This window comes from Bos indicus, chromosome 14 (assembly GCF_029378745.1).
Source record: "Bos indicus isolate NIAB-ARS_2022 breed Sahiwal x Tharparkar chromosome 14, NIAB-ARS_B.indTharparkar_mat_pri_1.0, whole genome shotgun sequence".
NCBI lineage: Eukaryota > Metazoa > Chordata > Mammalia > Artiodactyla > Bovidae > Bos > Bos indicus.
Genome location: NC_091773.1, coordinates 19,912,194 through 19,937,869, shown reverse-complemented (window position 1 = coordinate 19,937,869; position 25,676 = coordinate 19,912,194). Strand labels below are relative to the sequence as shown.

General features: G+C 42.9%; 1 pseudogene; it reads right to left on the bottom strand.

Moving 5' to 3' along the window:
* Positions 1 to 159: 159 nt before the first annotated feature.
* Positions 160 to 24,186, bottom strand: LOC109568211 (nucleolar RNA helicase 2-like; annotated as a pseudogene).
* Positions 24,187 to 25,676: the final 1,490 nt, after the last annotated feature.

Below are 25,676 nucleotides of genomic sequence, written 5' to 3'. Positions count from 1 at the left end.
GTTGACGGTTCTGCAGAAAATGATTCAAGGAGTGACAGAATGTTTAAAGAGACCTTAGAATTAAGCCGCCGTATTCATATTTTCTTTTGAGATAGGCCTCCTGGAGAAACATGATTAAAGTCTCTGTGACTCTAGAAAGTTCTTTCCGTTTCTGAGTGATTAGGGAGCATGACTCCGTCCGGCGGGCTGAGGTGCCCACGGGGCTTGGGCGGCCACTGGCACGGGGCGGTTCCCGGCCGTGACAGCCAGGACGACCCCCGAGGATACGACTTTCCTGGGGCACGCCGATCTCTCCCTCCCCGCGGCCCGAGCTCCAGCCCCAGTGGAACTTGTTCTGCGCAGGGCGGTGGTCCCTGCTGGGTGGACCTCTTCTTTCCATCCTGTGCACTCATTTACCCATGCCTTAGCACGACCGAGGCTTGGGGAGAAGACAGGCTCTAGTCTTAGTTCTGAACGTTTAGTGTCAGCTGCTGCTTCTTCCCAATTGGTCCCAGCTACCCCCCTAATGTGAAGTGACACTGCTGGGCGCTCTGTTACTTTTCACTCTGGTGGAAAACTATCGTGGCTCCCCGCTTGGCTTTCCTGTCTTGTTCTTTATAATCCTCTCGCCTTGTGTGTGCGCTGTTTACTGACCAGCTTCCATCGAATAAAATAACAGAAGCGTGGGGAGGTGGGGTGGCGGAGGTAATCACTTCGGAGATTTTGTTTTAGAAGACTAGATGGCCGGGAATTCCCTGCAGTCTAGTGGTTAGTACTCAGCTCTTTCACTGCCAGGGGCCCTTGGTTGGAACCTTGGTAAGGGAACTAAGAGAACTAAGATCCCACAGCCCTGGTCTGGGCCAAAAAAAATTAGATTGCATGCATTGCTGTCCCTTGCTCCAGTCCTCCCTTTGAGGGAAGCCAGCTGTCAGTTACGACAGCTACCTTATAGAGAAGCCCGCATGGCAAGGAATTGAGATCAGTCTCTGGTTAATAAACTTGACGATGTGAGGAGCTCAGTTCAACAGCCTGAGGAGCTGAATCTTGTCAACAAACACGGCTTGAGCTTTAAAGCAGATCCTCCCCAGTCAGGTCTTCAGCCTGCCCCAACATCTTGATGGCTACTCTGCTAGAGACCTTGAGACAGAGGAACCCATCTGGTCACCCCATTCCTGACCCTTAAAAATTGAGATAACAAATGTTTAGTGTTTTGAGCAAGGACATTTTGTGATAATATGCAGCAATAGGAAACTAATACACTCTTAATAGTAGCCAAGATATGGAAGCAGCCTAAGTGTCCATCAACAGATGAATGGATAAAAATGCAGAATATGTGTGCACTGGAATATTACTCACCCTTTTAAAAGAATGACATTATGGGACTTTCCTGGTGGGCCAGTGGTTAAGAATCCACCTTCTAATTCAGGAGATGCAGTTCAATCTCTGGTGAGGGAACTAAGATCTTACATGTCGACGGGCAACTAAGCCTTGAGCTGCAAGTACTGAGCTCACGTGCTCTAGAGCCCCTGTGCCACAACTAAGACCTGCTGCTGCTGCTGAGTCAGGTCAGTCATGTCTGACTCTGTGCAACCCCATAGACGACAGCCCACCAGACTCCCATCCCTGGGATTCTCCAGGCAAGAACACTGGAGTGGGTTGCCGTTTCCTTCTCCAATGCGTGAAAGTGAAAAGTGAAAGTGAAGTTGCTTAGTTGTGTTGGACCCTCAGCGACCCGATGGACTGGAGCCTACCAGGCTCCTCCGTCCATAGGATTTTCCAGGCGGGAGTACTGGAGTGGGGCTTCTCTCTGGATCCTGACAAATCCACCTCTTATCGCTTTGTCTCTCAATGAATTTTTGCAATGAGACATCAGAGCCTGAGTTTCATTAGTTTTGGCCGGGCTTGAGTCCCGGGAGAGAGCTGAAGGACAGGAGGAAAAAGCAGTGGGGAAAACGTGCCAAGGAATCCCCTTCATTGCCTGCTGGAAAATTTGCTAAATATCTGACCGGTGCTCACAGTTTCATTGGTCTGATCCTTGGCACAGAGAATAGAAAGGACAGAAGAACCCCCACAATTGTGCGGTAGTTTGAGCATTCTTTGGCATTGCCTTTCTTTGGGATTGGAATGAAAACTGACCTTTTCCAGTCCTGTGGTCACTGCTGAGTTTTCCAAATTTGCTGGCATACTGAGTGCAGCACTTTCACACCATCATCTTTCAGGATTTGAAATAGCTCCACTGGAATTCCATCACCTCCACTAGCTTTGTTCGTAGTGATGCTTTCTAAGGTCCGCTTGATCTCACATTCCAGGATGTCTGGCTCTAGGTGAGTGATCACACCATCATGATTATCTTAGTCATGAAGATCTTTTTTGTACAGTTTTTCTGTGTATCCCTGCCACCTCTTCTTAATATCTTCTGCTTCTGTTAGGTCCATACCATTTCTGTCCTTTATCGAGCCCAGCTTTGCATGAAATGTTCCCTTAGTATCTCTAATTTTCTTGAAGAGATCTCTAGTCTTTCCCATTCTGTTGTTTTCCTCTATTTCTTTGCATTGGTCGCTGAGGAAGGCTTTCTTATCTCTTCTTGCTATTCTTTGGAACTCTGCATTCAGGTGCTTATATCTTTCCTTTTCTCCTTTGCTTTTCGCTTCTCTTCTTTTTATAGCTATTTGTAAGGCCTCCAGTGGAATCTAAAAAATGAAACAAGGAAATAGATATAACAAAACAGAAACAAACTCCCAGATGTAGAGAATAAGCTAGTAGTTACCAGTGGTGAGAAGGAAGGAGGAGGGGCAAGATAGGGGGAATGGATTAAGAGGTACAAACTACTATGTAGAAAATAAACTACAAGGACAGGACAGGAAATATAGCCAATGTTTTATAATAACTCTAAATGGAGTATAACATAAAAATTTAGAATCACAATGTTGTACACCTGAAACTAGTAAATCAACTCTGCCTGAATTTAAAATAAATTTGTAAATTTCTCTTGAGATTTTTTTGTCTTTGCCTCTGCTGTTATTTAGAAGTGTGCTATTCTGTCTCCATATATTTTGGGAGTCAGTGAACTTTTTTGATGTATGGTAATGGTTACTCAGTATTATAAGATAAGCTAATGTACAATAACAATAAGCAGTTATATTCTTGCCTTCTCTGTTGTAGATTAATTGACCCTAAGTGCGTGGGTTTATTACTGGCTCTTCATTCTGTCCCTTTGATCTATGTGCCTGTGTTTGTGCCCATTTCATACTGTTTATGGGGTTTTTTTGGGGGGGGGTGGTGGCTGGGATGCTTGTCAAAAAGTTTATTTGAACTAACTGTTTTGGCAGAAGCATCTGTACATCAGCCTCCTGGTAAGCCAGTGGTGTTTGTTAGTGCTTTTACCCTGTGCACCCTAGGTTGGGGCGGAGGAGGAAGCAGACAGTCCAGGAGAAAGGGAATGCACTGGTGTGTCCCACACAGCTCATCTAATGGGAGTTGTTAGACCTGTTCTAGCTCTGTCTTCAGCATTATCTGACTGTTCGGGCCTCTGTAGATCTCAGCTGCCTCATCAGCAGCTGAGGGGTGAGGACTGATTGATGCTATCATACTGTTTTGATTAATGTAGTTCTGTAGTGTAGTCTGAAGGCTGGAAGCATGCTGCCTCCAGCTCTGTTCTTCTTTCTCAAGATTGCTTTAACTATTCAGGGTCTTTATTGTTTCTCTACAAATTTTAGAATTATTCTAGTTCTGTGAAAAACACCATTGGTGTTTTGATAGGGATTGTGAGAAAGCGTTTTTTTTTTTTTCTTTGCCACACTGTGAGGCTTGTGGGATCATAGTTCCCCAACTAGGAATTGAATCCAGACCCTGGCAATGAAAGCGCTGAATCTTGACCACTGAACTGCCAGGGAATTCTTGGGATTGCTGTAAAGCTTTTTAAATAAATGAAAACACAACTTACCAAAATTTGTGAGATACAGTGAAAGCCATACTTAAAGGGAAATTTAACACCAGGCTCCTCTGTCCATGGAATTCTCCAGGCAAGAATACTGGAGTGGGTAGCCATTCCCTTCTCCAGGGGATCTTCCCAACCCAGGGGTTGAACTTGGGTCTCCTGTATTTCAGGCAGATTCTTTACCATCTCAGCCACCAGGGAAACCCTAATAAAAGAATAGTATGAACAAATCTATGCCCCACTTTTGACAACCCAGATGAAATGGATTAATTCCTTGAAAGGTATAGTCTGCCAAAGCTGACAGACAGAACAGATTGTATGAATAGGTCTGTGTATATTGAAGAAGATAATTAATCACCTTTCAGAACAAAGCACCAGCCGCAGATGTGTTCACTGGTAAATTCTGTCAAACATTTAAGGGAAAAATTACACCAATTCTCTACAGTCTGTTTCAGAGAAAACAAACTGAATATGTTCTACCTCATTTTATGAGGTCAACATTACCCTACTACCAAAATCAAAGACATAAGAAAACTGTGATCTGTCTCTTCAACATAGATAGAAAATCTTCAACAAAATATTTGCAAATAGATTCAGTAATATATAAAAAGAATTACACATTGCAACCAAGTAGGATTTATCTCACGGATACAAAGCTATTTCAACATTCAAAATCAATTAATATAGTTCATGATATCAGCGGGTTAAAACAAAAAACACATGATCATATCAATAGATACAGAAAAGCATATGATGAAATTCAAGATTCATTCATGACAAAAACTGTGAGTAAACTAGGAATAGAGGAAGGGCCTTCCCTGGTGATCCAGTGGTTAAGAACCTGCCTTGCAGTGCAAGGGACACCATTTCAATCCTTGATCCTTTTCAACATGGTACTGGAAACCAAAGAAATAAACTATTTGTTTGCCAATGACATGATTTTCTGTGTAAAAAAATCTGAAAAAAATCAAAAAATTTCTGGAACTATAATCAATTATAGCCAGGTTGCAGGATACAAAGTTATCATACAAAAGTCTATCAGTTTCTCATATATCAGCAATGATCAACTGCTGCTAAGTCACTTCAGTTGTGTCCGACTCTGTGCGACCCCACAAACGGCAGCCCACCAGGCTCTGCCGTCCCTTGGATTCTCCAGGCAAGAACACTGAAGTGGGTTGCCATTTCCTTCTCCAATGCATGAAAGTGAAAAGTGAAAGTGAAGTCGCTCAGTTTGTCCGACTCTTAGCAACCCCATGGACTGCAGTCTACCAGGCTCCTCCATCCATGGGATTTTCCAGGCAAGAGTACTGGAGTGGGTTGCCATTGCCTTCTCCGATCAACTGCAACTTGAAGTTAAAAACATAATACTAACATAAGTACCCCCCAAATTAAACACTTAGGTACAAACCTAACAAATAACATATAATATCTGAGTAAAGTTGCAAAAACTGATAAACAAAATCAAAGAAGAACTAAATAAGTGGAGAGATATCTCATGTTCATGGATTAGAAGTCAGTATTGTCAAGATGTCAGTTCTTTCCAAATTAATCTGTAGTTTCAATGTGATCCCCATCAAAATCCTGGTAAGTTAGTTTGTGAATGTGGACAAGCTGATTCTAAAGTTTAGAGAGGCAAAGATCTAGGGTAGCCAACACAATATTAGGGAAGAACAAAATTGGTGGACTGATACTGCTCAAATTCAAGATTTACTGTGAAGATGCAGTATTCAAGATAAAATCATTTTGGTGAAAGAACTGATCATTGGAACAGAATAGCGATCCCATAAATGCTGCTGCTGCTGCTAAGTCACTTCAGTCGTGTCCGACTCTGTGTGACCGCATAGACGGCAGCCCACCAGGCTCCCCAATCCCTGGGATTCTCCAGGCAAGAACACTAGAGTGGGTTGCCATTTCCTTCTCCAAAGCATGAAAGTGAAAACTGAAGGTGAAGTCGATCAATCGTGTCCGACTCTTGGTGACCCCATGGACTTCAGCCTACCAGGCCCCTCCATCCATGGTATTTTCCAGGCAAAAGTACTGGAGTGGGGTGCCATTGCCTTCTCTGGATCCCATAAATAGACCTCTATAAATAGAGTCAGCTGATCTTTGACAGACAACAGAGGCAGTACAATGGAGGAAAGAGTCTTTTCAACAAATGGTACTTGGACAACTGAACATTCAGATGCAAAAAAAAAAAATCTAGACACAGACTTTATGTCCTTCACAAAAATGAACTTGAAATGGATCACAGACTGAAGTATATAATGCAATACTATAAAATTCCTGAAGTTAACATGGGAAAAGCTTAGATGGCAATGGGTTTGGCAATGACTTTTTAGATAGGACCCTGAGGGCACCATCCATAAAAGAACTGATAAGCTGGACTTAAGTAAAATTAAAATTTTTCTTCTTTGCAAAAAACACTGTCAAAAGAATGTAAAAACAAGCCACAGGCAGGAGAAATATTTAAAGAAGACCCATGTGATAAAGAACTATTATCCAAAATATAAGAACTTTTAAAATTCAACAAGAAAACAAACAACCTAGTTAAAAAAAATGAGCTGGAGATCCTAGAAGACCCCTCAACAAAGAAGAAATACTAATAGCAAGTAAGCACATGAGAAGATGCTCCACGTCATGTGTCATCAGGGAGAGGCAAACTAAAAGAGCAGTGAGATGTTGCTACACACCTTTTAGAATGGCCAGAACCCAGAGCCCTGACAGCACCAAATGCCACTGAGGATGTAGAGCAATGGGACTTCTCATTCTTTGCTGGTGGCAATAAAAAAAGGTGCAGCCACTTTGGAAGAAGTTTGGCAGTTTCTTACAAAACTGAACATATTCTTCATATATAATCCAGCAGTTTTGCTTCTTGATACTTACCCTGCTGCTGCTAAGTCACTTCAGTCGTGTCCAACTCTGTGCGACCCCATAGACGGCAGCCCACCGGGCTCCTCCGTCCCTGGGATTCTCCAGGCAGGAACAATGGAGTGGGTTGCCGTTTCCTTCTCCAGTGCGTGAAAGTGAAAAGTGAAAGTGAAGTCGCTCAGTCGTGTCCGACTCTTAGCGACCCCATGGACTGCAGCCTACCAGGCTCCTCCATCTGTGTGATTTTCCAGGCAAGAGTACTGGAGTGGGGTGCCATTGCCTACTCTGTGATACTTACCCAAAGGAGCTGAAAACTTATGTTCACTTGAAACCTACATGTTAATATAGTAGCTTTCTTCATGATTGCCAAAACTTGGAAGCAACCAATGTTACTAGGTGCATGGATACATAAACTGTGATGTTTGTAGACAATGGAATACTATTCAGTGCTTTAAAAAAAATGAGCTATGAAATCTTGGAAGAAACTTAAATGCATATTACTGCATATTAGGTGAAAGAAGGTACTCTGAAAAAGGTTACATACGGTTTGACTTTATGAAAGTCAAAACTGTGGAGTCCATAAAAAGATGGGTGGTTGCTCAAAGTAATGGGAGAGGTAGGGATAAATAAACAGAGGACTTTAGGGCAGTGAGATTACTCTATGATTCTGTAGTGGTGGATTTGTGTCATACACTCATCCAACCTATGGAATAACAACACCAAGAGTGAACCCTAATATAAACTGTGGACTTGGGTGATTATGATGTTTCAGTGTACATTTATTAATTATGACAAGGTTACCATCTTGTCAAGGGTGTTGATAACGGAGGCAGGCGGTGGGACTATGCAGGGTTGGGGCAGGGAGGTATATGGAAAATCACTCAGTTGTATTACAAACCTAGACTGTGCTTTAAAAAAAAAAAAAAAAAGATTTTGTAAAAACCCTACCAGTGGCTTTCCTTGTCCTCAGCTAAGGTTCCTGCAGTTGACTAGAAGGTTCCACATGGTCTGTTCCCATGCCTGCTTCCTTATCTCCCATGCTCGCCTCTAGGTCTCCTCTCCTCTGTGCTCTTTCACGTATGGTCCATGTGCTTACCCACTGTCTGTTCAACAGTGTAGATTCAGAGTCAGTTCTGGGTCTGTGCCCTGGCCATTGCTCCTACGTGGACCCCTTTCCTCCCAGTACATTGCAGCTGAGCGTCCTCCCTGCTGGCTCCTTGCAGTGTGTTGCCAGTGCATCCTGATGCTCACCTGTCCTCAGTCAGGCTGATGAGAGCCCATCACCTGTGATTTGGATTACCACTGGCTGTGCTCTGCTGAGAGCAGCCCCCCAGGGGGAGGTCTGCATGTTTCTGCTGCCCATTCCAACCAGCCCTGGGTTGGAGCATCCTTTCTGGAGTGTCCAAGCAGGCAGAGCTGTGGGGTGAGAGTAGATTCATCCTTCACCATCTACTGTGAGCTGACTGTTCAGGCCCCAAGCTCCACAAGTAAGCACTTGCACCCTAGTGGTGGGCACTCTCAGGTCACCTCTGGTTTAGAACAGTGATTGGTGTCATGGTGTTAAGTTCAAATTCACTGGGTCCATTCTCCCTCCTCTCATTCAGCAACTGGAGTATTCTTAAATCTAAATAAATAGGAGATAATGAAAACTTAAGATAATACAGATGGAATTTGTTCTTACTCCAGTGTGTTATTTTCTCACTATGAAGGAGATTCTTAGGAACATTGATAACATTTGAAGTTTCATGTCCCTAACTGGAAAGAATGGACAACAACTGAAATAACATGAACTATGCATGCTAAAAGTGGAGAGAGGACTCAGGGTTACAAAGAACTCTGAAAGAGAGGATCTGACATAAAGTCATAAACTTCTTAGATATCTAAATTCCTTCTTTTTAAAAAGATAAAATATTTTGTTAATAATAATTCTACTATAATTTACTCATGACTATTACTTTGAAAGTGAAAGTGCTAATCACTCAATCATGTCTGACTCTTTGGGACCCCACAGGCTGTAGCCCGCCAGGCTTCTCTGTCAAAGGGATTCTCCAGGCAGGAATACTGGAATGGGTTGCCATTCCCTTCTTCAGGGGATCTTCCTGACCCAGGGATCAAACTTGGGTCTCCTGCATTGCAGGCAAATTCTTTACTATCTGAGACACCAGGGAAGCTAACACATCTATTTTTAGTTTCTTATACACCTTTCACATAAACATACTTTTTAATCACTGCCCTTCCATCCTACATATTATTTACTACTTTCAGTAAAACATTTTTTTCCAGTTTTCAGAAGTACAATTTTAAAGGCTTTAAAATATTAATATTTATCATATTATCAAGACATTTTCTTCTCTGGTCATTTATCACTGCTTCCAAGACTCTTCTAGAATAAGATCTTCTGTCCACATCCTTAAGCAGTTAGGGGAAAGGTCAGAGGTTCTTCCTGAGTCTTTGGGGCCTTAAACATAATCAGCCTAAATTAATCCTCATGCTGCCAAGCCAAACTCAGGTTTGCTCACCTGATGAGCGCCAAAGCCAGTCTACCTGGTTGTGGTGAAGAAAAGTACAGAGTTTAGTCATAGGCGCCAAGCAAGGAGAACAAGCAGCTGGTGCTGGAAAGACTTGAACACCCCAAGGACTTTCAGGGAACTTTTTAAGGCAACAACTGGTGTGAGGGTCTCAGGGTGTGGGACCAGCTCAGGTACATTCTTCTGACTGGTGGTGAGGTCACAGGGTGATGTTTCAGGAATATTAATCATCAGTCTTCTGGTTCCAACTGAAACCACACAGCTGTCTCACTCAGCTTAATGAAGCTTAGGTTCTTTATGTCTCAACACAGTAGGAATTCGGTCAGAGACAGAGTGAGAGGTAAGAAGTGGATTTGTTAGTATAGGATTCTTGTGAAGGATACGAGCAGGCAGGCAGAAGAGCTCCACCCCAAGAACTTACTGGGCTACACTTTTATAACCAGAGGAAAAGTGGGGCAGAAGAGAAGGCCAGCTTCCCCCTCATTCTTTGAATAAACTCCAAGCTTACATCACTAGCTCCTCCTTCGAGTCTTAAAAGCAGAAATAAGCAGTTCTGCATAACAGTTGGAGTCTTTGGCACCCCACTTCTGATAATGGAGACAACCATGAAGCAGAAGACTGGGAAAGAAATTGAGGACCAAGACATAATATGGACAACTTGGACAACTTGGACTCAGCAACAGTATCACCCACGGTTTTCTCAAGTGCACATGGAACAGTCTCCAGGATGAGCATCTGTCACAAAACAAGTTTTAAAATAAATTTTAAAAGATAAGAACCATAAAAAGTATCTTTTCTTATCACAAATGAAACTTAAATCATTAACAGAAAAAAATCTGGATAATTCACAAGCATGTAGAAGTTAATCAATACACTCTTAACCAGTGAGTGTGTCAAAAGAGAAATCACAAGGGAAGTTTTCTAATTTCCCAAGAATACAATTTACCGAAACTTATGGGATGCAGTGACAGCAGTGTAAACAGGGAAATGTATAGCTGTAAATATATACATTAAAAAAGAAAAAGATCTCAAATTAATTACCTAATCTTATAGCATAAGGAACGAGGCAAGGAAGCACAAACTAAACCCAAAGCTAGTAGAAAGAAACAATGAAGATTAGAGTGGAGAAAAACAGAGAATAAGAAAACAATCAAGAAAATCAATGTAATCAAATGATGGTTCTTTGAGAGGATCAATGAAACTGACAAACCCTTAGCTACATTGACTAAGAAAAAGACTACTTTTTTTTTTCATGATTAAAATCAGAAATAAAAGTGGGTATGTAACGAACTACACAGAAATAAGTATTATAAGAGACTGTCATGAACAATTGTATACTAAAAAAGTGATGTAACCTAGATGAAAGGGACAGATTCCTAGAAACACAATCTTCTGAAACTGAATTATGAAGAAATAGAAAATCTGAATAGACCTATAACCAGTAAGATTGAATCAGTAATTAAAAAAAAAATCTCCCAACAAAGAAAAGCCCCAGATCTAGATGGCTTCACTGGTGAATTTTACCAAGGATTTAGGGAAGAATTAATGCCAGTCCTCTCAAATTTTCCCCAAAAATTAAAGATGAGGGAACACTTTCTAATGGATGTTATGAAGTCGGCATTACACGATATCAAAGCCTGACAAAGACCGTGCAAGAAGAGGAAACTGCAGACCAACATCCCTCATGAATATTGAAGCAAAAAATCTCAACAAAATACCAGAAAGCTAAAATCAGCTGCATAGTGAGAGGATTGTACACCATGACCAAGTGGGACATATTCCAGGAATGCAAAGTATGGTCACATGATACCCACATTAATAGGATGAAGAAAACATTACATTGTAATCTCAATTGGTGCAGTAAAAGCCTTAGACAAATTCACCACCCTTTCATGATTAAAAAACACTCAAAAAAACTAGGAATAAAAGGAAACTTCCTCAATATCATAAAGTCCACGTCTGAAAACCCTACATCTAACATCATTCTCAGTAGTGAAAGACTGAAAGCTTTTCCCATAAGATCAGCAGTAAGATAAGGATGCCCACTTTGTCACTTCCATTTAATGCATTATTGGAAGTTTTAGAAGAATTAGGCAAGATAAGGGGATCAAAGTTACCCAAATTGGAAAGGAAGAAATAAAATTTATCTCTGTTCACTGGTGACCTGACCTTATATGTAGAAAATCCTAAAAAATGCCAAAAAACAACTTTTAGAACTAAGAACCTAATGCAGCAAAGGGGCAGGATACAATCATCACACAAAAGTCAGAAGCATTTCTATACACTAACAATGAAGAATTTTTAATGGAAATTATGAAAACCATTTCATTTGCAATAGCATAAAAATAAAAGACTGAACAATATTGAAAACATCGCTGAAAGAAACTAAAAAAGACATACCTAAATGGAAAGACAGCCCATATTCACAGATTGGAAGACCTAACCTTGTTAAGATGAGAGTATACTGACGTGGCTGCAGATAAGCACGCAGGCAACAACGTAAGCAGATGGGCCAGGATCTGAAGGCAAGGAGGTGCCTCTGCCGCAGGGCTGTGCTCACACCTGCTCCCAAAGGAGATACCTGCCTCCTCCCCACAGGTGAGCCAGCACTCTGCACCTGGGAAGGGGTGCAGCTGCAGACGGAGTGGCTGCTCCTTTACTGCCCCTGGGTCTCCGGCTGACCACTCCTGTGGCCAGCCCAGCCCAGACAGCCCAGGGAAGGAACTGCACAAAACATAGCTTCAGGGCTTCCCTGGTGGCTCAGTGGTCAAGAATCTGTCTGCCACTGCAGGAGACAGGGGTTTGATCCCTAATCTGGGAATATCCTACATCCCACTAAGCCGATGCACCACAACTTTTGAGCCTGTGTTCTAGAGCCTGGGAACGGCAGCTACTGAGCCTGCACCACAGCTGCTGAAGCCAACATGCCCTAGAGCCTGTGCTCCACAACAAGAGAAGTCAACGAGCTGAGAAGCCCAGGCACCGCAACTAGAGAGTAGCCCCCGCTCTCTGCAACTAGAGAAAGCCTGCAAGGAAGACCCAGCACAGCCAAAAATAATAAATAAAATTATATTAAAAAAAATAGTTCCAGCTTAACCAAGTGGACAGGGAACACAGCCACCACACACATGGAATATTTATAACCCAAGAAAGAAAGTCTGTTGACAAGTGAGGAGGCTGCAAATGCTTCATGTAAAGCCATTGGACTGTGTTCTAGCTTTGATTGTAACTGACATCTCCTTCCAGTTGTCTAAGAAATTCAACATGCAGAGTTGAGGACACTCATCATGTTGGTTTGCACAGAGCTTCTTTTTACCCATTCAAACTGTAATTTTATGCCTGAAGAGACATCAGAAAGATTTATGAAATATATTTTAGATTACTTCCAAATTCATAAAATTTTTTGATAGTGCTAACTTGTATGCATATGTATCTGATTATTTTAGATACATCTGAACTTACAGTGAATTCACTTTTTCCTTTTTTTTTCCACCTTAATCTAGAATAGCTTTTTTCACATACTGCTTTCAAAACTAAATGTATCAGGCTTCCCTGATGATCCAGGGGTTAAAAATCTACCTGCCAATGTAGGGGACATGGGTTTAATCCCTGGTACAGGACCCGCATGCCCAGGGGCAAGTAGGCCGGTGCACCACAACTATTGAGCCTGTACACCCTAGAGCCCCTGCTTTGCAATGAGAGAAGCCACCGCAGTGAGAAACCACAACAGCTACACAGTAGCGCCTGCTCACTGCAACTAGACAAAGTCTGTGCACAACAACGAGGGCTTAGCACAGCCAAAATAAACATAAATAAGTAAAATTGTAAAAAAAAAAAAAATGCATCTTCTGATGGTTGAAATAGGTGTTTCAATTGCCATCTCCCTGCTGTTGCCATTTATAAAACACTTGAAAGTTTTTTTTGACATTTTTGACAGTTTCAAACTTAAAGCAGTAAAAGGAAAAATTGTAAAACAAAAAAAAAACAAAAACAAAAAACTATGAAATGGACTGAGAAGCTCACTGGGTATATGCGATGGAAACATGTCTGGGTAACCTGATTCTGCAGGTTCTCTGCTCCTTTTGCTGTCTTTATGCTATTTTACAACTCATTAATTTGTAAAAAAACAAAAAACTGGTAATGATCCATGATTTTTGTCCACAGAAATACAAATCAATTGTGTCCAGTAGTTTGCTATGGATTATTCCCTGTGGTGGGATTCCCAGGTGACTCAGTGGTAGAGAATCTGCCTGCGCAGGCAGGAGACACAGGAGACATGGGTTCAATCCCTGGGTAGGGAAGATTCCCTGGAGAAGGAAATGGTAACCCACTCCAGTATTCTTGCCTGGGAAATCCCATGGATGGAGGAGCATCTACAGTCCACGGGGTCTCAAATAGTTGTATATGACTGAGCACACACATGTGCATTCCCTGGGTGTAGTTCCATTTTGCTTCAATTTATAAATTAATGCCAATATTCTTCCAGTTTTCATTTGAGCCAACTGTAATTTCTTTTTGATTCTTTGATTAATAAGTTAAAATCTTTGACAATCATTTTATCTTTCTCCATGTGTTGATTGTATCTTTTTTAAAAGTCACCTTTTACCAACAGAGAGAGTGAACCAAGAACTTCCAGATGTCCAAGCTGGGTTTAGAAAAGAAAGAGGAACTAGAGATCAAATTGCCAACACTTGCTGGATTATAGAGAAAGCAAGGGAGTTTCAAAAAATCATCTATCTCTGTTTCATTGACTACACTAAAGCCTTAGACTGTGTGGATCAGGAGATGGGAATACCAGGCCATCTTACTTGTCTCCTGAGAAACCTGTATGCAGGTCAAGAAGCAACAGTTAGAACCCTGTGTGGAACAATTGATTGGTTCAAGAGGGGGAAAGGAGTACAACAGGGCTGTCTGCTGTCACCCTGTTTGTTTAACCTATGTGCTGAGCACATCATGAAAAATGCTGGTCTAGATGAGTTACAAGCTGGAATCAAGATAGGTGAGAGAAGCAACAAGCACCTCAGATATGCGGATGATACCACTCTAATGGCAGAAAATGAAGAGGAACTAAAGAGCCTTGATGAGGGTGAAGGAGGAGAGTGAAAGAGCCGACTTAAGACTAAATATTAAAAAAACTAAGATCATGGCATCCAGCCCCCATACTTCATGGCAAATAGAAGGAGAAAAGGTGGAAGTAGTGACAGATTTTCTCTTCTTGGGCTCCAAAATCACTGCAGATGGTGACTGCAGCCATGAAATCAGATGATTGCTTCTTGGCAGGAAAGTGATGACAAACATAGACAGTGTGTTGAAAAGTGGAGATATCACTCTGCTGACAAAGGTCCACATAGTCAAGGCTGTGGTCTTCCCAGTGAGAGCTGGACTGTAAAGAAGCCAGAACACCAAAGAATTGATGCCTTTGAACTGTGGTGCTGGAGAAGACTCCTGAAAGTCCCTTGGACAGCAAGGAGATCAAACTAGTCAATCTTAAGGGAGATCAACCCTGAATATTCACTGGAAAGACTGATGCTGAAGCTGAAGCTCCAGTATTTTGGTCATCTGATGTGCACAGATGACTTATTGGAAAAGTCCCTGATGCTGGGAAAGGTCAAGGGCAGAAGGAGAAGAGGGCGTAAGAGGATGAGACGGCTGGATGGCATCACCGATTCAATGGACATGAACTTGGGCAAACTCCAGTAGATGGTGAGGTACAGGGAGACCTGGCCTGCTGCAGTCCATGAAGTTGCAAATTGGTGGACATGACTGGGCAAACTGAGCAACAGCAAAGAGTGAGTGATAGTCACTGTCGCGTCCAGCTGTTTGTGACCCCATGGACTCTAGGCTGCCAGGCTCCTTCCTATGTGCATGGAATTCTGCAGGCAAGAATACTGAATTGGGTTGGCATTTCTTTCTCCAGGGGATCTTCCCAACCCAGGGATTGACACACAGGTCTGCATTGCAGGCAGATTCTTTACCATCTGAGCCACCAGGAAGCCTACTAAGAGACATTCTAAGTATAAAAGACAGATCAACTAAAAAAGTATCAGCAGATACATGCTTGACTTTATCTTATAATCTATAGACAATATATTAGAATATGTAATGAATCCATACACTTTTTCCAAAGGAATACCCAAGATAGAAGTAGCAATAAAGTTATAACTGACAGTCACCACAGATTAAATAATTTAGATGAAACTTACCTCTCTCGATGAGATGGACTCTGGGCAAGTGGTTAGGAAGGAAATAACAGTGTGCTTTTAACTTTGTATGAAAAACAATGTTCAGTCCCATGTTGCCGAACACAGTTGTTTTTGCCAAATAAATCCTTTTCTTCAAATTTCTGTCGGAATGCTTTATTAAAACTCTGCTTCTGGCCTTTGTTTTGGAATCTGTTACTTTTGTTGCCACCTCCTGATTGCTGTCCTCTGAAGCTTTTACTTCTTTCCCACTGTCCCCTGACACCTCGGCTGTTCTCGCGCTGTCCCCTGAAGCCTCAATTGCCTTCCCCCTGTTGTGACATCGCTCTCATGGTCCTTCTAGCTCTGGTTGCTCTGTGGCCACAGAAAGGTTCCAATCGCCATGAATCATTCCACTTTTCCTGTTCTTCTGTTACTGATACAGTAGGGATATCAAAGCAAACACTCTGCTTTCCTTTGAGAAAGACCATTCCCTTCACTTTGGAATCAATATCCTCACCCAGTTGCTCTTTAAGTTCTTTCCAAGCATAACTAATGTTTGGCGTTTCAGTTGAGCATCACAGATCATGGTCACAAAGCCCGCATTTGAGTTGATCAAGGAGCGCTGATCTATTGATGTGGCACTGGAGAATTGGGCCAGGGCTGCTGCCAAAGCTTCCACAGCTCCCTTCTCCTCAATCAGCTTCTCAGCTGACTGCTTTAAGTGACCAATTGCAGTGGGAGGCACAGAGTCCAAGAGCCTGATGGCACCTTTGCTAGAAGCTTTTTTATTATCTCTGCTGCAGAAGGAATACCTATTCGCTTAAATTTAACTCTCACTTTTTGCTCCACTTGGGCTAACTCCATTTCTTCTGAGGGATTCCTGCCCGCAGTAGTAGATATAATGGTCATCTGAGTTAAATTCACCCATTCCAGTCCAATTTAGTTCACTGATTCCTAGAATGTCGACATTCACTCTTGCCATCTCTTGTTTGACTACTTCCAGTTTGCCTTGATTCATGGACCTGACATTCCAGGTTCCTATGCAATATTGCTCTTTACAGCATCGGACCTTGCTTCAATCACCAGTCACATCCACAGCTGGGTATTGTTTTTGCTTTGGCTCCATCCCTTCATTCTTTCTGGAGTTATTTCTCCACTGATCTCCAGTAGCATATTGGGCACCTACTGACCTAGGGAGTTCCTCTTTCAGTATCCTATCATTTTGCCTTTTCATACTGTTCATGGGGTTCTCAAGGCAAGAATACTGAATTGGTTTGCCATTCCCTTCTCCAGTGGACCACATTCTGTCAGATCTCTCCACCATGACCCGCCCGAATCCCTCAGAAGAAATGGAGTAGCCATGATGGTCAACAAAAGAGTCTGAAATGCAATACTTGGATGCAATCTCAAAAACAACAGAATGATCTCTGTTCGTATCCAAGGCAAACCATTCAATATCACAGTAATCCAAGTCTATGCCCCAACCAGTAATGCTGAAGAAGCTGAAGTTGAACGGTTCTGTGAAGACCTACAAGACCTTTTAGAACTAACACCCAAAAAAAGATGTCCTTTTCATTATAGGGGACTGGAATGCAAAAGTAGGAAGTCAAGAAACACCTGGAGTAACAGGCAAATTTGGCCTTGTAATATGCAACGAAGCAGGGCAAAGACTAATAGAGTTTTGCCAAGAAAATGCAGTGGTCATAACAAACACCCTCTTCCAACAACACAAGAGAAGACTCTATACATGGACATCACCAGATGGTCAACACCGAGATCAGATTGATTATATTCTTTGCAGCCAAAGATGGAGATGCTCTATACAGTCAGCAAAAACAAGACCAGGAGCTGACTGTGGCTCAGACCATGAACTCCTTATTGCCAAATTCAGACTGAAATTGAAGAAAGTAGGGAAAACCACTAGACCATTCAGGTATGACCTAAATCAAATCCCTTATCATTATACAGTGGAAGTGAGAAATAGATTTAAGGGCCTAGATCTGATAGATAGAGTGCCTGAAGAACTATGGACTGAGGTTCATGACATTGTACAGGAGACAGGGATCAAGACCATCCCCATGGAAAAGAAATGCAAAAAAGCAAAATGGCTGTCTGGGGAGGCCTTACAAATAGCTGTGAAAAGAAGAGAAGCGAAAAGCAAAGGAGAAAAGGAAAGATATAAGCATCTGAATGCAGAGTTCCAAAGAATAGCAAGAAGAGATAAGAAAGACTTCTTCAGCGATCAATGCAAAGAAATAGAGGAAAACAACAGAATGCGAAAGACTAGAGATCTCTTCCAGAAAATTAGAGATACCAAGGGAACATTTCATGCAAAGCTGGGCTCGATAAAGGACAGAAATGGTATGGACCTAACAGAAGCAGAAGATATTAAGAAGAGATGGCAAGAATACACAGAAGAACTGTACAAAAAAGATCTTCATGACCCAGATAATCACGATGGTGTGATCACTGACCTAGAGCCAGACATCCTGGAATGTGAAGTCAAGTGGGCCTTAGAAAGCATCACTATGAACAAAGCTAGTGGAGGTGATGGAATTCCAGTTGAGCTATTTCAAATCCTGAAAGATGATGGTGTGAAAATGCTGCACTCAATATGCCAGCAAATTTGGAAAACTCAGCAGTGGCCACAGGACTGGAAAAGGTCAGTTTTCATTCCAATCCCAAAGAAAGGCAATGCCAAAGAATGTTCAAACTACCACACAATTGCACTCATCTCACACCCTAGTAAAGTAATGCTCAAAATTCTCCAAGCCAGGCTTCAGCAATATGTGAACCGTGAACTTCCTGATGTTCAAGCTGGTTTTAGAAAAGGCAGAGGAACCAGAGATCAAATTGCCAACATCCGCTGGATCATGGAGAAAGCAAGAGAGTTCTAGAAAAACATCTATTTCTGCTTTATTGACTATGCCAAAGCCTTTGACTGTGTGGATCACAATAAACTGTGGAAAATTCTGAAAGAGATGGGAATATCAGACCACCTGATCTGCCTCTTGAGAAATTTGTATGCAGGCCAGGAAGCAACAGTTAGAACTGGACATGGAACAACAGACTGGTTCCAAATAGGAAAAGGAGTATGTCAAGGCTGTATATTGTCACCCTGATTATTTAACTTCTATGCAGAGTATATCATGAGAAACGCTGGGCTGGAAGAAGCACAAGCTGGAATCAAGATTGCCGGGAGAAATATCAATAACCTCAGATATGCAGATGACACCACCCTTATGGCAGAAAGTGAAGAGGAACTAAAAAGCCTCTTGATGAAAGTGAAAGTGGAGAGTGAAAAAGTTGGCTTAAAGCTCAACATTCAGAAAACGAAGATCATGGCATCCGGTCCCATCACTTCATGGCAAATAGATGGGGAAACAGTGGAAACAGTGTCAGACTTTATTTTTTGGGGCTCCAAAATCACTACAGATGGTGACTGCAGCCATGAAATTAAAAGACGCTTACTCCTTGGAAGGAAAGTTATGACCAACCTAGATAGCATATTCAAAAGCAGAGACATTACTTTGCCAACAAAGGTTCGTCTAGTCAAGGCTATGGTTTTTCCTGTGGTCATGTATGGATGTGAGAGTTGGACTGTGAAGAAGGCTGAGTGCCGAAGAATCGATGCTTTTGAACTGTGGTGTTGGAGAAGACTCTTGAGAGTCCCTTGGACTGCAAGGAGATCCAACCAGTCCATTCTGAAGGAGATCAGCCCTGGGATTTCTTTGGAAGGAATGATGCTAAAGCTGAAACTCCAGTCCTTTGGTCACCTCATGAGAAGAGTTGACTCATTGGAAAAGACTCCAATGCTGGGACAGATTGGGGGCAGGAGGAGAAGGGGACAACAGAGGATGAGATGGCTGGATGGCATCACTGACTTGATGGGCGTGAGTCTGAGTGAACTCCGGGAGTTGGTGATGGACAGGGAGGCCTGGCGTGCTGTGATTCATGGGGTCGCAAAGAGTCGGACACGAATGAGCGACTAAACTGAACTGAACTGAACTGGGCTAACTGGTATTCTTCCTTGTGCTGATAAAAGCAGATGCAAACTCTGGTCTTTCCAGCTCTGTTCACCCAGAATGGTGAATGTAGGACTCCACGTCCTTTGGTGGAGAACTTGGAACAACCAGATCAACCTCAGGGATGTCTAACCTATGTGCAGCAATATTGGTTGCAACCAGAACTCCAACATCATCGTTTCTAAAACCTTTCAGGGTGATTTCGCCTTCCTTCTATGGAATGTCTCCATGTAAAGACTGGGCATCCTGCTTTATGGCCACATTCTGTGACAACTGGGTTTCTTCCTTCGTTTCACAAAATGTGATAGTGCACCCTTAATAACCACTGTACACTCAGCTCACGTCCCCAGTAACTGCTGCCCTCTCAGTCCAGTGGCACTTGATAGCCAGAGGCTCTACAGTTATTGCTCTTTTCTGTGTCTTTTTACCAATCGGGACTGCCTATTCATTTGTAGGTTTCATGTATTTCTTAGCAACATTATACACCCAATGAGGACAAGTTGCAGAAAAGACCAATGTTTGGGGATTTCTTCTGAATCTTTCTTGTATGCTACATATAAAATCTCTTCCACTTGATCAGCAAAGCCCATGTCCAACATCTGGTCAACTTCAGGACATCATGCCTAAGTGTGTTGAGAAGCTTTGCTTATATTCCAAATGGTGAATTTCAGCAAGAGCTCGTGGGACTACAAGTGCACCCCAGTTGTACTTATGTATTTCTTCCACTCCCACAGAGCACTCAGGCCCTGTGCTGGGCCCCGAGGAGGAGGGAGGAGACCCACGACAGTAGGTACAGAAAGCACTGCACTGCAGAACAGAGATCCCAGAGAGGTGGGTGCAGGGCAGCGGGAGGACCTGGGGACATCACAGATCTTGGAGAACAGGTAGGACTTGGTCAGAGAAAGCATTTGTGTAGAAGCACCAAGTGGGGGAGCATAACACATCCAGGGGTGAATGGGGGGCAGTGGAAGGAAGGTTGGTGTCTTCCCCTCATGGGCTGCTGTAAAAAAAAGGAAATACCAGAGACTGGGTGGCAACAAAAATGTATTTCTCACATTTTTAAGGCCTGGGAAGTCCAGGGTCATGGCACCAGCAGATTCAGGGTCTGGTGGGGGCCCTTTGCCGGGTTGCAGAAGGCCTATTGTGTGCTCATGGCATGGTCTCTGGGGCCTCTGTTACAAAACAGTGCTGCTTTTATCGCAAGGCTCTGCAGTCACCCCGCAAATGCTACCCACTAATACTATCACCTTGGGTATGAGGTTTCAACACAGGAATTTTAGGGGGACTGGACATTCAGCCCACAACAGTTGGGGATCTGGATAGGCCCCCCTGCCAGCCTGAATGAAGTCCTCGTTGAAGGACGGCACATGGCAGGTCCTGCCAACAGGAGGCTGTTTTTCTTCAGGAAGATGCTGCCCTGTCTTTAGGGGTGGGGTAGGAGAGTGCCTCACTGCCCGCATGGCTCAGCTGCTGCCTCTGTGTATACTGTGTTACCCAGAATCCAGGGACAAAGGGCTCTGCCTCTCAGGGCCAGTGGAGCTGGACAAAGTGGAAAAAAATTCTCATTTGCTCCTTCTTGATGCATCATCTTCAGTTTATCCGGGACATTTTTCCAAAGAAGACACACAGATGGCCAACAGGCACATGAAAAGAGGCCCAGTATTTCTAATCATGAGGGAAATGCAAATCAAAACCACAATGAGATACCACCTCACACCTGTCAGAATGGTTGTCATTAAAAAAATAATAATAACGAATGCCAAGTGTTGGTGAGGATGTGGAGAAAAGAGAACCCTTGTGTACCGGTGGTAGGAATGTAAACCCATGCGGCCACTATGGAAAACAATATGGAGGATCCTCAAAAAGCTAAACAGAGCTACTGTTTGGTCTAGCAATTCCACTCCTGGGCATGTATCCCAAAAGGAACCAAAACAGTAATTGGGAAAAAAAAAACACACACCCCAGTATTCATTGTAGCACTGCTTATAACAGCTCAGACATGGAAGCAACCTAAGTGTCCATCAGCAGATGAATGGATAAGGACAATGTGGTGTGTATATACGATTGATATTGCTGCTGCTGCTGCTAAGTCACTTCAGTCGTGTCTGACTCTATGTGACCCCGTAGACGGCAGCCCACCAGGCTCCCCTGTCCCTAGGATTCTCCAGGCAAGAACACTGGAGTGGGTTGCCATTTCCTTCTCCAATGCATGAAAGTGAAAAGTGAAAGTGAAGTCGCTCAGTTTGTCCGACTCTTAGCAACCCCATGGACTGCAGTCTACCAGGCTCCTCCATCCATGGGATTTTCCAGGCAAGAGTACTGGAGTGGGGTGCCATTGCCTTCTCCAACCATTGATATTACTCAGCTATAAAAGAATTGAATTTTGCCATTTGCAATAACATGGATGGACTTGGAGGGTATTATGCTAAGTGAAATAAGTCAGAGAAAGACATTTAAATGACGCTAAAAAATAAAACAAACTAGTGAATATAACAAGAAACAGACTCACAGATATAGAGAACAAAACTGTGGTTACCAGTGGGAACCGGAGTGATGGAGGGGCAACGTAGGGAGAATGGAGGAGTACAAGGCGTGAACTACTAGGTATACAATAAACCAGCTAAAAGTTCCCTGACCCAGGAATATAGCCAGTACTTTATAGTAACTATGAATAGAGCATAACCTCGTAACAACTGTGAATCACTATGCTATACGCCTGAAACTGATATAATATGGTAAATCAACTGTGCCTTCCCCAAAAGTTGATATACCTACGGCACCTTCATATCTAGTTATTAATATGTAGAGGGCACAAGATGTAAAAGTAAAATATTATTACTAAACAGGCTTATCAACAACATGAATTAATCTTTCCTTGGTGGATAAATGTCTAATTTCTTTAATAACAGTTACTAATTAAGCAACCCAATAGTTTGATGTGACATTAACTTTGTTCTGGTCTTCCCTCATTGCTCAGTTGGTAAAGAATCCACCTGCAATGCAGGAGACTCCAGTTCAATTCCTGGGTCGGGAAGATCTGCTGGAGAAAGGATAGGCTACCCACTCCAGTATTCTTGGGCTTCCCTTGTGGCTCAGCTGGTAAAGAATCTGCCTGCAATGCTGGAGACCTGGGTTCAATCCCTGGGTTGGCAAGATCCCTTGGAGAAGGGAAAGGCCACCTACTCCAGTATTCTGGCCTGGAGAATTCCATAGACTGTATAGTCCATGGGGTCGCAAAGAGTTGGACTTTCACTTTTTTTCTAACCTTGTTCTAAAAGAATCATTAAGGTGTAAAGTTAATAGTTTAGAAAGCACCTGGACCCCACAGTCAAAGCCTGTTTCATGGAACTGTCTGTCCTTTATCCATAAGAAGTTGAGTTTATGTAGGATCATCCACAGCCTGGAAATCTGATGTTGAGAACAAGTGAGCAGAGTGTTTCTTGAAAATTCTCCAATCTGGCATTTTTTCTTCTCACTGACAAATTCATTCTGAGCAAAAATTCACATTTGGCAGTGTTTTGATGTGGAAATCCTTCCAGATATTTTGCATTTTGACAGCAAGCTCCAGAGTTGAACTGCGGCTAGGCTGATTGGGCAAATTTAGGTCCTGAGACGGAGCCGCCGAAAGGGTCTGCTCAGGTCCCACAGAGCCATTGTTATAAATGTGCAGAGACAGTTACTCAGTGAGTCACCGAGGACAGGCTGTACCTGGTTCTGAAGCTTTCTTCTCTGTGACTGTCTGTAATTTTTACTTCTTTGCCTGCCTTTACTGTATCCTTTTTTAATTTTCAGGAGTCTTGTAAGAAACAGTCATTGAACTTTATTCCTGAGTCAAATGTGGCTTTGCTGTAATGATGCCAAAAGTCTTAAGGAGCAACATGAAGTCAACTGAATCATTATTCCCCAGTGCTTCAGCCCTTTTCAAGGTTCAGAGGGAAGAGACTTCATCCATTTAACATACATGTTGCTGAGCTTGAGTTTGGCCCTCTGGTTGTGCAAAAATTCAGAATGTATCTGATACAGTAGAAATAGGTTTCAGGGATCTTTTACTGTAAGCCCTTTTTGAAATAATCACAGCAGATAGCTTATAGAAATCGTTAGCACAGATGCTATATGTTCCATAATATTACAATATAATCTTCCAACTAAGGGAAGACTGTTTTCATTTTTGTGAGATTATGTGTTCAGGGTTCACAGCAATTCAGGCCAGCAGATCACACTCTGCCTGTGAAATCCCACTGAAGACACAGTGGCCGTGCCAGAAGCACAGCCCTCGGAGGAACAGACAGGAAGTTGGAGACTCTGAATTTTATGAGCCGGAAATGTCACTGAATTGTATGTTTCCAGTAAAGACTGATATTCTGTTGGGTAGAGCAGGGCCCCTGCTTAGCTGCTCCCAAGTGGTTCTGGAGCAAACACTGCGGAAGGCTGTCCATTCCTCAAAGACAGCTCTCCACCCTTGCAGGAATCGGCCCTGCATTTCAGCCCCCATGCCAGGAGACCCCACAAAGGTAAGGCAGCTGGATCAGCTGCTTGTCTTTCATGAGGGAAGGAGCTGGACCAGTGTCCTTCTCCAGCCCTCCCATGTCCGGGGCTACAGAGACGTGCCTGTGAAACGGGACCAGCACTGCCTTGCGGAGCTCTTGAGAGGGGAGAACACTGCACATGGGCCGAGTGGTGTGTGTTTGTGAAATAAAACATGGAATTCATTGCTTGGTCTCGGCAGAGCCTGATAAAGCCTTGGGAAACAGAAAACAGTGAAAGTGTTATTTTGCTCAGTTGTGTCCAACTCTTTGCAACCACCTGGACAGTAGCCTTCTAGGCTCCTCTGTCCATGGATTTCTCCAGGCAAACATACTGGAGTGGGTTGCCATTCTCTTCTCCAGATCTTCCCTACCCAGAGATCGAACCCAGGTCTCCCACATCATGGGCACATTCTTTACCCTCTGAGCCACCAGGGAAGCTTGAAAAACATAGAAGCAGATCTTAAATCCAACTTTCCATTTACAAAAGTAGACAGAGAGCAGTGAGAGAAAAGAATCCAAAGAATAAACACCTCTGAGGTTTTACGTTGTTTTGTTTTAGACTCCACGTAAAAGAGATTGTACAGTATTTTTGTCTTTCTCTGACTTATTTCCCTTGGCATAATGCCCTCTAGTCCATCCATGTTGTCACAAAGGGCAGGATTTCCTTCTTTTTTTTATGGATGAATGATATTCCATTGTGTGTATATGTACATACGTGTATGTATAATTACATATATATATTTATATAGAATTTCACATCTTGTTTATCCACTCATCCACCAATGGACACAGGTCGTTTCCATGTGTTGGCTGTTGTGAATAATGCTGCAATGATCATGAGGCCCATGAGGTTTTATAAATTGCTCTTTTAATCTGGAAAATTTATAGTTGCCTTGGAAAAAGTCCCTGCCTTCATGGAGCTTACGTGCTAATGGAAGTAGACAAATAGCAGACTTAAACAATACATACATGAGACACTTTCCCATCATGATAAGTACTGAAAAGCAAACGGGGCAACAGAAGAGCAACAGAGTTGGCCCCGTTCTTTAGGGCGGGCAGTGAGGGAAGGGCCCTTTCAGAGGAGGGTTGCAGCTCAGACCATGGGGCAGAGGTCCTGTGAAGCCTGGAGAGAGCCCAGGCAGAGGCCGGGGGCTGAAAGAGGAGGGCCTGGGGCCTGGGGAATGGGCCTCTGAGAGGGAAGCCCTGGTATCTGTCACTGGCCTTAGTAATGGGCTTATTTGGCCACCAGAGGAAATCCAGTGTGACTGAAAGTGTTGTTTTAGTGTTGTGTCCCTGAGGTCCCAGAGACAGCTAGAGCCAGATCCTGCAGTGTTTTACTTACGAATGACAAGGAGTTTCTGTTTTAATTAGAATAGGCAAACTTGGAAAGGTTTTTAAGAACAGGATATGTAGTGTGAAATCGTGTGGCATTGCCAGATTGCAGTAATGTGATTTGTTTTAAAATGATCAGTGCTGATATTTAAGGGTTGTTGTTATCAGTCGCTAAGTCCTGTCCAATTCTTTGCTACCCCATCAATGCACGCCAGGCTCCTCTGTCCTCCACAGGACAAATTCATGTCCATTGAGTCAGTGATGCTATCTAATCATCTCATCCTGTTACCCCCGTCTCC